The sequence below is a fragment of the Nuphar pumila genome, chromosome 1 (assembly GCF_984573655.1).
Source record: "Nuphar pumila chromosome 1, dmNupPumi1.hap1.1, whole genome shotgun sequence".
Classification (NCBI taxonomy): Eukaryota; Viridiplantae; Streptophyta; class Magnoliopsida; order Nymphaeales; family Nymphaeaceae; genus Nuphar; species Nuphar pumila.
This window is the reverse complement of record NC_143249.1, coordinates 47646071-47660509: the sequence shown is the minus strand read 5'-3', so window position 1 is coordinate 47660509 and position 14439 is coordinate 47646071.

The following is a 14439-nucleotide window of genomic DNA, read 5'->3' as shown; positions in this document are numbered from 1 at the left end:
AACTGCAAAAAGGTGTTTGTATTTTTTTTGCTGACTCGATCTGGCACGCTCAAACTGAGTCATCCCAATCGTATGTTGACTCAACTCGGTCTGTCTTTAGGTGCAGACCAAGTCTGCCTGATGCCCGATCGACTCCTTCTTCCCTCTATCGATGTGCAAGTACCTCCAACAACCTCATGGTTGTTGATGGTTATTGCAGAGCACCCCCTTACCGTCTATCTGAACGCTGCAACACCATTGTATTGTGTTATATCTTTTTTTTCAAATTTCTTCTGCCGTCGACAACTAGTTGATGGTCAAGACAAAGGGGCCAGACCCTTCTGCACCTCCTCACTGTGAATGGCAGGTGGCAAGGTTCACCCCTTGCCCCTGCTGGTTTCTCCTTTCTTTCTCATTGTCGGCAACCCTGCCGGTTATGAGGACAGAAGGAACCCCACCCCTTGCCTTCACCATTGCTATGAGCAGTAGGGACTTGGTTCTTACTATCTCTGCACCTCTGCAACATCATTGGCAACCGTGCGGTTGTTGGTGCTCTCTGTTTTTTTTTCAAAGGAAAAGAGAAAACGAAACTTACCTGGCCAATGGTGGCATTCCTTGCTGCCGTTGCGCTTCTTCCTCTTTCAACCCCTCTCTCTCTCTGAGTCGTCCTCTTTGCCGAAAATGATAGGAAAAGGGAGAGGAGAACCCATGACTTTTATAGCCATGAGTGAGGGGTAGCCATTACTCCCCTCACTCCTATCTTTACTTTATCGGGAAAGATGTTTCCTCCCTCCCTCTCCCCACTTTCCATTTCGTGAGAGAGAGAGGGGTAACACTCCTCCTCCCGTAACCGTTCTTTGTGGGCGGAGCTACAACTACATGGTGAAAAGGTGCTAGAGTCCATAGCGGCCTCACATTTTCAGCTCTGGGAAGGACTAAGCATTATGTCGAGGACTTAGTGATGAAGCATTCCTCTTGGCTTCATGCTCCCATACATGGTAGATGTTTGCTCATTAGGGAAACCTGAGCATGTAAATAGCTAGGTTCAGGCCTGCACCAATCTAGCTCACAGGAATTCAATGTGATGCGCAAGGATAGAGCTATGCAGAGACCAAGGTGAATTCGGGCCATTCTGCTTGTAGAAGATTGTCATGTGTAGGAATAAACAGGTTCAGGGGGTTAAGGGCGGGGGGGCTTATACAGCAGCAAAGCAGTGCAAATTAGAAAGTTGCAGGTGACTTTGTTGTTTAAAGTGGCTGTGATTTGTTCTTGATGGTTTATCATAAATACAAAGTGCAAAAAAAAAAAAGTAATATTTTTTTGGATTTATAACCCCAAGATACCACACCCGGCACGAAGACCTGGTGGCACTGGACTGCTGGTCTAGCAGCCAAGGCCCTACCCCACTACGCCAAACCGCCTTGGGGCAAAAAGAGAGAATAGTATGCTGTTTAATTACATCTCAAGCAAATATGGCCATGACGCATCATGGTTGAGCTTTGCTGTTTATGTGACTAAATAATACTTTTGGTGGGTCTACATATTGCCCATGTGAGCCCTTTTTGAATGAGAAATCTCACTGGGTTGGGTTTTCATCGAAAGCATGCACTTCACGCGTTTGAGTGAATTGTGAAAACCAAACTGTCTTGAAAGCAAAAACATAATGAATGCCCATCAGACTTTCCAATAATTTAAGAAAAATGTGTGACCCCTAATTAAATGGCCAGATCGCATAAATGCCTATTCCCGCTAATTTCCAGGAATCATCATCCATTAGGATTTTTATCTACCATATCCACTATGTATGAATAAGAATCCAAATCTGAATTTCCCATTGATCTAAATCCGAGTATGATTCCAAAATGACAGTAGTCTGGACCCCATCAGATTCCCATCCCAAACGCATGAGATTAAATAATATCTTCCCTCACTCATGACCCCTGCATTACGTGGCCCACCTCTGAAAGCTACGGACACACCCATTGGTCATCGAGGTTTGATCAGGTCTTCAACTCAAACACCTTTACAGCCACCTTGCTTTTGCCAAGCAACTTACCAACAAGAATGACGGTAATAAAACAAATTGGTGACATCACACAATAGCGACGTAAGTAGGATTACAAGGGTTTTTGATAACAGGTCAACGTATGACTGCTTGGTTCTTGTGGTGGAATATGTTTGGTCAAAAACCAACCACAAAGCGAAAGAAGGCAGCCAGCAAAAGCGAAAGCACCCAGCAGAAGCCACCATGTTGAGTAATTCCCCCACCCAACACGGGTGGATCTTAGTTGAAAATCAAATCAAGCCTAGGTCTGGCATGAAATTTCACAAACCATACCCGACAAAATAATATATTTTTAAATTTTTTATATTAAAATATTGTGGATCTTAGTTGAAACTCATGTCAAGCTTAGGTTTGGTATGAAATTTCACAAACCATACCCGACTCCATATATTAGTTGGATCCCTAAAGTCCGCCTCGGATTCTAATCAGACTTCCTTGTTTATCACCAAACCCTAATCCTACACTGTTTGGTACCTGGCTGAACTTTTGCAATGGTATTTTTAAACATATTTTTTCAATGAAATATTTGAAAAATCGTCAACCAAATATAATAAAAACCAACTTTTCATGAATGTGGCAAGTACGGATTGAATTCTCAAGGAACAAGAAATATTCAAATTAATTCTAAAAATCTCAAATTATTAATATCAGAAATGTTACAACTAAGTTAAATAATATAATTCTAATTAAGTTACAAACTAAAACAAAATTAACTAAAAACATGTTTCTAAACTCTTCTCCAGATCGTTAAGGGTATTTTCATTTTTTCACTACAACTGCATTTGTGCTATCATTCTGAATACAACTTTTGACCTATTGTAAATTTATCAACCTAAAACAAAATAAAATACAAAATTAATATACAATTATGATAAGTAATTATAAAAATTACACTAAAACTAATTTTACAAGGAATTACTGATACTAAATTACAATTAAAATAAAAAATAACTAAAATGCAATTTCTAATTAAACTAACTAATTAATTGAAATCTAACTAAGCTAACTATTGCAACTATATTAACTAAAATACATAAAAACAAGAAAATCTATCAAAAATCAACCAATTAGCTAAATGATCATTTTGCCCTCAATGTAGTGCAAAATTGAAATCTGACAAGTTTTTTAAAACAGACTGTTTGGATGCCCAAACCGAGTCTGAATTTGATGATTTTTCTTCTGTTCTCTTTCTGACAGATTCAAGAGTCTGTCAGATTTTACGGATCTCAAAAATTTATCCAGAAGCTGATTGGGAGAAGGTTGGAGAAGAGACAAAGAAAGTCGCGATGGGAAAGAGCACGACCACTCCACGATGATGTAGACGACATACCACCGAGGATAAGCTCACCTCCGATCTGCAACCCTGCAAAAGAACACACAGCACAAGAAAGGATACAAAATAGTATGGAGGAAAGAAAAGGAAGAAGAAGAAGGAGAAAAAGCTGAGAAGAAAAACTAAAAGGGGGAAGAGGTGAGAGAATGGAAGGGGGAGAGAGAAGGGAGTAGGGGGCATTTTTTTCCAGACCTCCAAAAATGTTGAACCCTAAAAAATAATACTATTTATATCCTAAGTCATTACTAATTCATAAAACCACCCAAGTAGAAAGTTAATTTTAACTAAAAACCTAAACTATTTATTATTTGCACTAAACTACCAAAACAAGTTAGAAAGAGGGGGGTTTCGGAAAACATTTATTAAAAATATTTTGAATCACGTGGGTTTGGGTAAAAATAAGTTTTAAATCCAGTCCAAGATCTGAATTTGAGCTGTTGGTTTGGATCTTGATCCGCCCAGCATCGAAAACTGATCCAAAACCCTAAAAAAGTGATATTTTTCTCGTTTTAACTTTGATTCGAGTGAAATTCAAACCAAGACCTCTTTATATTTAAATACATTCATTCATGGGTTCTAAATCATTAAGAACATGCAAAAATGCCTAAATATTGAATAAGGAAGATGAGCATTTCATGTATCATCAAATACCCCCATGCTTGAATGTTTGTTAGTCCCTTAACAAACTAAACTAAACCAAACTACCTAAGTTATGAAACTAGAAAATAAACAAATATGCAAATAAAAACAAATAGAACCTAACTCACTTTCATAGGAATCACGATTTCATTTAGCTCAAGCAACAAGCCCTTTAAACCTCTGGGTTACCCCAGTGGACGAGTAAGGTCTCGTGAGGGTTTGCAGAGATGCTACCCACAAACATCAATGTCATGCAGGAAATAAAATTTTATTTTTTAAAAATATTAGGCAATTAGAAAATGAGTTTAAGCAAATATTTCATGTAATCTACACTCTTAAAACAAATTTAGATTTTTCACACCTCCACAGTAAAAAAAATTTTCCTTTCACTTTTCTAAAAATTGCAATTATTTATGATTTTTTCTCAGAAAGTCAAGTATTATCATGTTATTTCATTTATCATCACTTGTATGTTTTCTGCACAGTAATTCACAATTATTCCTAAGCAATGGATTTTTCATTAAGCTCATTCTTTTTTTTTTATTTTCAATTTTCAATTTTTCTCTTTTTCTTCAATTGAGCACTATTTCAAATATCCAGTTTTATGACTCATGTAGCGAGCTTTGGGTCAGTGACTTCTAGGCTAGACGACATTAGGGCACCAGATATAGAGTATCCCTCAGACTTAATTGCTCGAGTCACTAGACCTTTCATTTTAATAGTTTACGTATAGTCTTCTTCTTGTCATATGAAATGTCTCTATCTATTAAGCTTTTTATGACGTCCGTGTAATGAGCCTTCCAGCCAGTGGCTCCCAAACTAGGTAGTTTTAGGGCACCAGGTGCAAAATACCCTTCAGACTCTACTTGTTTGAACCAAATAGGCCATAGATATCGACTAGACAAGAAGATGATCTTCTTCGTTATCCTTTTTGTCATGAGACTCAAACACTTCAACTTGTATCCAAGTTCAGTTACTGGGGATCGCGAAGACATCAACAACTAAACATGTGCACTTTATCATTTAAGCTCATTTTCTTAATATTTTTCATTTGCTTAGTTTTTCAAAAACATACTGTGCATACTTATACTTAAGTGATTCAAAATAGTTCTAACATTCAAATACTATCTTTTCTTTGAAATTTGCATAAATAACCACTCTTTTTAGATTTGTTCAGAAAAAAATTTTCATATGGGGCTTAAAAAAAATTCTAAATTGTCAGATTATGTAAAAAACATTAATATATGCTACAAACGTGTTTCTTAAAGACCTAATTTTATGAGTTTTAGCTACCTGAACAAATTTTTTTTTTAGTGTGCATCTAAAACCATCCCCCCATGCTTGAATGACACTGTCCCTCGTGGCATACAAAAATACAAACTACAATGCAGATGCATACTGAAGAACATAAAATAAATACAGGAGAAAGGATAGATACAACCTGATATGTGTAGGACTTCTGGAGCTGATGGTTGACTCGACTTCGCACCACCACTATGCATATACGAATGCATAGTTTTTGACTGATCTGGCTAATGGTCTGATCCTGAAGCCGTGCCCTGTGTCTAGTAACTGCAACTCATCCAATGAAGCATCAAATGATAAAGCATACCTGAATGACAAAAATGAAATCCAAGTCAAAATAAAATGAAACATAAATAAAATCCTATTCCTACGATATACATATGATATACTGTCTCTGCTCAGATCTCAAAAGCCTACAATTCTTTGCCCTTGGGATTCAGCACAGGTTGGCTTGGTCGACTACCCTCGGTTTTCCTCGTCAAAGCATATGCTAACTGGCCCATCTGTATTTCAAGCTTGGTTATAGACTGAGTATAGGAGTTAAGCATTTAGTTGCACTTCTCCATATCCTTGTGACTAGAGGTTTTCACCTCTTGCAATGCTTGAAGAATCTTCTCCTCAAAAGACAACTGTGAAGTTGTCTCCTAAAGGGTAACCACGAGAAAGGTAGGAGAGGGCTGGGGGTAATTCAGCCTATGAAAAGTTTGAGTGAAGGAGCTAGGCCTAACTTGGTGAGACAGAGGGGCAAGGACTGGGGCTTGGTGGTTTTTCCATAACAAATTTGGGTGGTTTCGCCAACCCGGATTGTATGAAGAAGAAAATAGATCATTCGAGGGATTGGTGAACCCTTGAGCAGTCTGAACTTGTTCATAGACAAATTCAGGGTACTAAGCTGCCGAAGGGCACTCAGTGACAGAATGTGCTAGACTGACACAAAGAGTACACATCGAATGAATGGAGGATATATGGGCCTATGAGAAGTTGATCTAACTTCTGCAAAAGCATATCCACTTTACTTTGCAACACAGCAGTTGGACCAATCTCGTGCATGAAAGTGCAGTAGGATCGAGGCAACAAGCACTAGAGGGGGGGGTGAATAGTGCTTTTAAATATCGTCTGTAGAATTTTGAAGGATTTTGCAATTCGCAAAGCAATCACACAAAGAACACAATAATTTATCCTGGTTCGATCTTTCCCGACCTACATCCAGTTCCCAAGCAAAACCCGCTTGAGATTTCCACTATCAACCTTGTGTAACTACAAGATCATACAGACCAAATCTGGTCTCACTTTCAGTAACACACCTACTGAAAGCAAACAACTCCTTTAAACCAAGGAGTCCTTCCTTTTACAGAAGAATGAAATAAGTAACAACTTACAAAACAACCTACGAGCCCTTCTTATGAATACAAATGAGATGCAATTGACTTTTGAGGTTGTTGGAATACTCAACTCACGAATTCACTATCTCTCAAAGGAATTTAAGTGAAAAACTGAAGTGAAAATATCAAGTGAGTGAGAAACTGAATATTTGAATGAATAGGAGTGAAAAGCAAGAAATAATTCAATTGGATTGCATTCAAATTGATTGGATTTTATGTTTTTGAGTGTAGAATGCACTCATATTTATAGTTGAAAGATTCCATACGTTGAGGGTATGAAAAAGTGTCAAAATAGTCCATTTTGAACACTCAAAATGTTTGAAAAATGAAAAGACACGCCTTTTAAAAGTTTCAAGAAAAACGACAAAATTAGTCGACTGGAACAATAGTTAGTCGACTGATAGTTAACTATTAGTAGACTGACAGTTATCGTCGGTCGACTGATGTGTTTATCGAGCCGTTTGAAAATCTGAAGATTTGAAACTTAGTCGACTAGAGAAAAAATTAGTCGACTGATAATATCATCAGTAGACTGAAAAACCTTTCAGTCGACTACTGCTAATACATGTTTTGTCTGGTCGACTGCTAAAATCATTAGTCAATTGCTGCTAAATTTCCAGAAAACAGACATTCTGTCCGGTCGACTGATAAAACCTTCGGTCGACTAATTTGACAGAAATGACATTTTGTTTAGAAAATTTGGCGCGAAAGGATTAGTCGACTGGTGAGTCTATTGGTCGACTAATAAACACGAAAAATTAAATAAAGAGTTTTCTAAAAAGATTTTCATGAAGGGTTCTTTTAGAAAAGTTTTTCTAAAGACTTTTTAGGTGAAATGCAACCGAAATATGCACTCTAAGGCTTTTACAAGAATCTAAGACTTTAATAAATTTTACATTTGCATACAAGTTTTCAAAGATTCTTCATCGAATTCTTCAATTCTTGTCATCTTTCTTCATTGCCTTAGCTGAAATGCAGTTGATTTACTTGCTCATCATCAAAACCTTGTACTTGAAATATCACGTATAGCTTCATTGTCATAAGAATCTCCCCATTTTTAATGATGACAAACTAATGAAAGATGGGGCATTTAGATGCATAGATGGAGATTTTACTCCCTCTATCAATATGCTGCAAAATTTTAGAAGTTAATACAATCAAAGCACATATATCACATATTGATTGGTTTGCATTTCTATCATTATTTCATGCATTTATAAAACTTTTTCAAGAATGCAATTTTCAATGTCTTTCACATGATGCAATATGCAATTTCCATGCATGTGTCTTTGTCTCATGCAAGTTTTATCTTTTTCTCTTAATTTCTCATGTTTCTCATGCAAGTTCTATCTTTTTCTCTTAATTTCTCATGCAAGTTCTATCTTATCTTTTTCTCCCCCTTTGTCATGATAAAAAAGAGTAAGGGCAAAGATAGCATAAGCAAAATGTAAATTCAAGTTCAAAATATTACAACCCATACAATATCAAAGTTCAATAAGGACAGTAAACAAAGATCAGAAGAGATGATTGAGCAACTTCTTGATTTCAGTAATATCTTTCTGAATTGAAGAAAGTTGTTGAGTCACATCTTCACGAAAAGTGTGTTGATGCAGCTCCAAAGCTTCCAGTCACTGCAAAACTTCATCATTGTCTTGACTAGTGGAATTTTTTTCCCGTTTTGCTTGAGATGAAGGTGTCACAGAAGATGGTGAGGGTTCAGATAGTGATGGGTCAGATGGTTCAGTTTGATCATAGTTTAAAGGAGGCAGATATTTGATTTTCATGCGTTTAAAAATAGTTTGATCAAAGAACTCCTTTTGTTTAATATATTTTTCATTGGTTAAGAGTACTTTGAAATATCTTAAAATACGAGTAAGAAGACATTCATACATAAGAAAAGGTTTTTGTTTCCACAAATTAGTAAATTACACGTTGGCCCAATTTACTGAAATATTTCCAAATAAGACATAAAGAGCCGTAGAAAGATCTGTGGAATAGTAATCAAAAGATCCAGTTTTAGGTAGAACATTATGGGCAAAAATTCATCCAGCAATGCATGCACAAGTTTGAAGATTGGTATTTTTGACAGGAGGACAAGGAGGTGCACCGAGAAGAAGAATTTGTTCAAAAATTCTTTCATCATTAAGTTCAATAGTATTGAAAAGAGTGTCTGAAGGTGGAATATCTAGGATTTGTCCAAGCATTTTAGAATCAAACTCAATTTCAATGTCGCGAACAAGAGAGGAAAGAAATCCAGTTTTATGATCAATTTGTAAATTTGTGTAAAACAAGTGGATCAGTAAAGGATAATGAAGGGGATCTGCACTGGAGTCAAAAAGGTGTGAAATACCTGGAAATAATTCTTTGATTTTGTAACGAGAAAATAGGTGAAATAGGACATTTCGGCCTGGTAAAATAGGAAGTGCAGAAATCGATCCAAAAGTATCATATAAAAGAGGATTTCTGAGTAGTCTGAGAGAAAATCCATGTCGTGCTGGAGGTGTAGGTGGAGGAGAACCTTGTGCGGATGCAGTCTTCTGACGAGGCATGGTTGATAAGCAACAAAATAGATTCACCTGAAAAAATCACAGTTGATGTTGGCTTTCAAATGACGTCTGGTGGGAGTGATTGATCAACAAGTGGAGACGTTGTTATAGAAAACGATGAGTCTCAGAGAAGAGCAGGCTGAGACACAATAGATGTCGTTTGGCTTTTCAACACTGCCATGGATGTCATTAGGCATTGCAGTAGAAACTCTTTAGTTGCAACAGGAGGGTTTCGTTGAGGAGGAGTTTGTCTGCTACAGAATCAGATGATGACGCGGTGGTTGATGGCAAGTGTGAGGAGGCTGCCACACAAGGATTCCGGCAAGAACTGAAGATGCACTGATCACGACAAGAGGATTCCGGCAAAAAACTTGAAGAGGCACCGGTCACGGCCAGAGGATTCCAGCGAGGAGGGGTGCGTTTGGCACTCCGAGAGGTTTTTGGAAGAGACAGAGGCGAGAGAGAGAGAGAGAGAGTTTCGTTTAAGAAAAATGAAATGGGCGTAAAAATGAAACGGTGCCCTTTTTAAAAAAATCGGGTGTTAAAAAAAATCCAAGGGGTATCGGGTCCCTTCAGTTAAATTTTTTAAAAAATATCAGTCGACTAGATTTTTATCGGTCGACTAATAAGGTGCGATTCATTTATTAAAAAAAATTTAAAAGCATCAGTCGACTAGAAGTTTATCGGTCGACTAATATGGTGCAATTTTGAGATTTTGTTAAAAAAATTGCATTTTATAAATCTAAAAATGAGCAAATGCTTAGTTCTCTCCTAATTCTCATAAAATCTTCATTTTTAAGTGGTTTAGTGAAGATATCAGCATGTTGTTTATTAGTGGATATAAAATTTAACAAAATATCTCCTTTTAACACATGATCTCTTAAGAAATGATGTCTAACTTCAATATGCTTAGTTCTTGAGTGCTGAACAAGATTTTTTGAAAGATTTATAGCACTAGTGTTATCACAATAAATAGTTGTTGTGGAGTAATTCAAACCAAAATCTTTTAAGGTCTGTTTCATCCATAGTACTTGTGAACACGCTAAATTAGCCGCTATATATTCTGCTTCAGTTGTTGAGAGTGACACTGAATTTTGCTTTTTACTAAACCAAGAGACTAAGGAATTTCCCAATAAATGACAAGTTCCACTAGTACTCTTGCGATCAGATTTACTTCCTGCAAAATCTACATCACTATATGAAACTAAATCAAAGGAAGATGATTTTGGGTAAAACAAACCGAAATCTGAAGTATCTTTCAAGTAACAAAGAATTTGTTTTACTGCAGTTAAATGAGATTCCTTTGGATTAGCTTGAAATGTAGCACACATACAAACACTAAACATAATATCAGGTCGACTAGCAGTTAAGTATAATAGAGATCCGATCATACCTCTGTAGAGCTTAGTATCTACATTTTTACCATTTTCATCTTTATCAAGAGAAGTAGTTGTGCTCATAGGATTTCTTCTTGATTTTGATGAGTCCATCCCAAATTTCTTAAGAAGTTCTTTTGTATACTTAGCCTGGTTGATGAAGATTCCTTCTTCAGTTTGCTTTATTTGAAGTCCAAGGAAGTAGTTTAATTCTCCCATCAAGCTCATTTCAAACTCTTTCTGCATAGCTTTAGCAAATTCTTTACAAAGAGAATCATTAGTAGAACCAAATATTATGTCATCAACATAAATTTGCACAATAAGAATATCTGAATTAAGATTTTTAATAAATAAAGTGGAGTTTACCCGACCAATGGAAAAACCAAATTATTCTAAAAAATTTCGTAGTCTTTCATACCACGCTCTTGGTGCTTGTTTAAGTCCGTACAAAGCTCTTTTTAATTTGTAGACTTTTTCTGGATATTTCTCATTTTCAAAGCCTGGAGGTTGCTCTACATAAACTTCTTCATTGATGTGTCCATTTAAGAATGCACTCTTAACATCCATTTGATATAACTTAAAATTCATGTAACTAGCAAAAGCAATCATCATTCGAATTAACTTCAATCGAGCCACTGGTGCATAGGTTTCATCAAAATCTATGCTTTCTTCTTGATTATAGCCTTGTGCTACTAGCCTTTCTTTGTTACGAATGATTTCGCCATTTTCATCCAGCTTATTTCGGAAGACTCATCTTGTTCCAATTACTGGATGATCCTTTGGTCTATCAACTAGATCACATACATCATTCCTAGTAAATTGGTTAAGTTCTTCAGACATGGCAAAAAGCCAAAATTCATCATCACAAACCTCATTGATATTCTTTGGTTCTATTTTAGATATGAAAGCAATATTTGCAATATATTGCAATTGCCTTCTAGTTTGGACACTACTCTTTATTTCTCCAATAACTTGTTCATGTGGATGATTGGGAACTTCTTTCCAAACCGGTTGAAGAAGAACATTTTCTTGAGAAGTACTCTCTATCAAAGGTTCTTCTTGAAGTATTATTTCTTCTCCTTTGCTTAGAGGAATAACCTGCTCACAATTCTCATCAGATGCAACATGTAAAGATTCTTCAATGCAAGATGTTCTTTTATTAAAAACACGATAAGCTTTACTTCTAGAAGAATATCAAAGAAATATTGATTCATCTGATTTTGAATCAAACTTATCAAGATTATCATTGGTATTTAACAAGAAACATTTACTACAAAAAATTTTGAAATATGAGATCTTTGGTATACGATCATAATACAATTCAAAACATGTTTTATTTAAGATTGGTCAAATAAGAACACAATTTAAAACATAACATGTTGTATTTATTGCTTCAGCCCAAAAGTATTTTGGTAAGTTTTTATCTTGAAGCATGGTTCTAGCACATTCTTGCAAAGTTCTATTCTTTCTTTCAACAACTCCATTTTGTGAAGCCGCTCTAGGAAAAACAAAGTTGTGAGATATACCATGTAAATCACAATACTTCAGAAAAGATTCATTTTCGAATTCACTACCATGATCACTACGAATTTTAATAATAGATGTAGAATTTTTATTTGTAATTCTTCTACAAAGTTTGGAAAATTCAGAAAAAGCATCATTTTTGCTTTTTAGAAAAATCACCCATGTAAATCGAGAATAATCATCTACTATAACAAAAGCATACTTGCTACCATTCAAACTTTGAATTCTAGATGGTCCAAATAGATCTAAATGTAAAAGTTCAAGAGGACGTTTTGTTGAAACTATATCTTTTGCCTTAAAAGAACTCTTGATTTGTTTACCCATTTGGCAAGCATCACATAAGTGATCCTTCTTATATGGTATTCTAGGTAGGCCTCTAACAAGATCATTCTTGGATAACTTGGAAATAATTTTAAAGTTAATATGACCAAGTCTCTTGTGCCATAACTATTGAATTTCATTTGAAACAATAAGACATTTTTCATTAAAAGTGGGTAACTCATCTAGATAAAGTTCATACACATTGTTCCTTCTTTTACCTTTAAAAATGATCTTTTTAGATTTAAAATCAGAAATTAAGCATAAATCATGTTCAAAAGAAACGAGAAAACCTTTATCACATAATTGACTAATGGATAATAAATTATGCATTAAACCATCTACTTAAAGAACATTTTCTATCAAGGAAAATTTTGGATTACCAATGTTATCAATACCGATTACTTTTCCCTTGTTATTGTCACCATAGGTGACAGTTCCTCCATCCTTACTTTGAAAGGTGGAAAATAACTCCGGCCTTCCAGTCATATGTTTGGAACAACCGCTGTCCAATATCCATTTGCTCCTTATTTTATGTACCTACAACAAAATTAGAAGACAAAGCATTTGACCCCTTTCTATTTTTGGGTCCATGAGAGTTAGTCTTAGGAACCCATATCCATTTGGATTTTGGTTTCCTTTGATAAAAAGATTTAGCATTTCTAGAGTAATGATGTCTAGGCTTATAAGCATTATAAGTTCCATGATTAGATGCATTTTTATTATAACTAGAAAATTTAGTTCTTTGAACAAATGGTTGAGAATATTGTCTTTGATTCTTCATTACATAGTTTGGTCTATTTTGAGCATCAAAGAAGCTATATCTCAATCCGGTTTTATTAACCGAGCATCTTTGAGAACCAAGAAGTCTTTCTAGATTCTCTTGTCCATTTGTGAATTTGGTCACTATAGAATGAAGATCATTTGATTTTTCTTTAAGACTAGTTATTTTTTTTGTAAGAGATTGGTTCTAATTCCAATTTCTTTTATCTCAAATGCTTGGCAAGAGTTTTCTTTCTTGAGATCTTCTATCTCTTGAAGTAACACTTTGTTTTGAGAGTCAAGAGTTGAATTTTCAGTTTTTAACTCTTTGTTTTTAGAACTTAGACTCTTAAATTTAGCATATAAATCATTAAATGCTTCTAATAAATTATCATACTCAAATTGACTTACCGAGTCTTCTTGTGCTACAAAACACATGTTGGCGACTTCTTTATTTGATTCTTCATCGGAAGATGTGTCACTATCATCCCAACATGCTTGAAATGCTTTTTTCTTCTTGAATTAGTCCTTGGGCTTGATCTTGAGAAGAGGGCAATCTTTCTTAATGTGTCCTGCCTTTTTGCAGTTAAAACACTTGACTTAATTAGGATTGGAAGAATCCACTTTCTTTACCTTTCTTTGAAATCTTCCCTTTTTGATGAATCTTTTGAATTGCCTTGTAATGAGGGCAATATCTTCATCTTCTTCTGAATTTTCAGAGTCAGAAGTAGCCTTAAAAGCAAGAGATTTCTTATTGGGTTCTTCTTCTTGTCTGTCTTGAAGTTGGACTTCATATGCCATTAAGTTACCAACCAAATCTTCAAGAGTGAGAGTCTTTAAATCATTTGCTTCCTCAATAGCTGTGGTTTTTCTCTCCCATTCAGGAGTTAAACACCTTAGGATTTTTTTGACTAAATCTACTTATGAATATTCTTTTCCAAGGGATTTTAGAGTGTTAGTTATATCAATCATTCTTGTTACCATGTCCGATATAGATTCATTTTGCTTCATTTTAAACAATTCAAATTTATAAACTAAAGAAGCGATTTTAGATTCCTTTACCTTTGACGTACCTTCATGTGTCACGAGAAGAGTATGCCAAATTTCATTTGCTGTAGAACATTGAGAGATGCGATTGAACTCTACCTTGTCAATGGCACAATACAATGCATTCATAGCCTTGGCATTAAGTAGAGCAGTCTTCTTATCT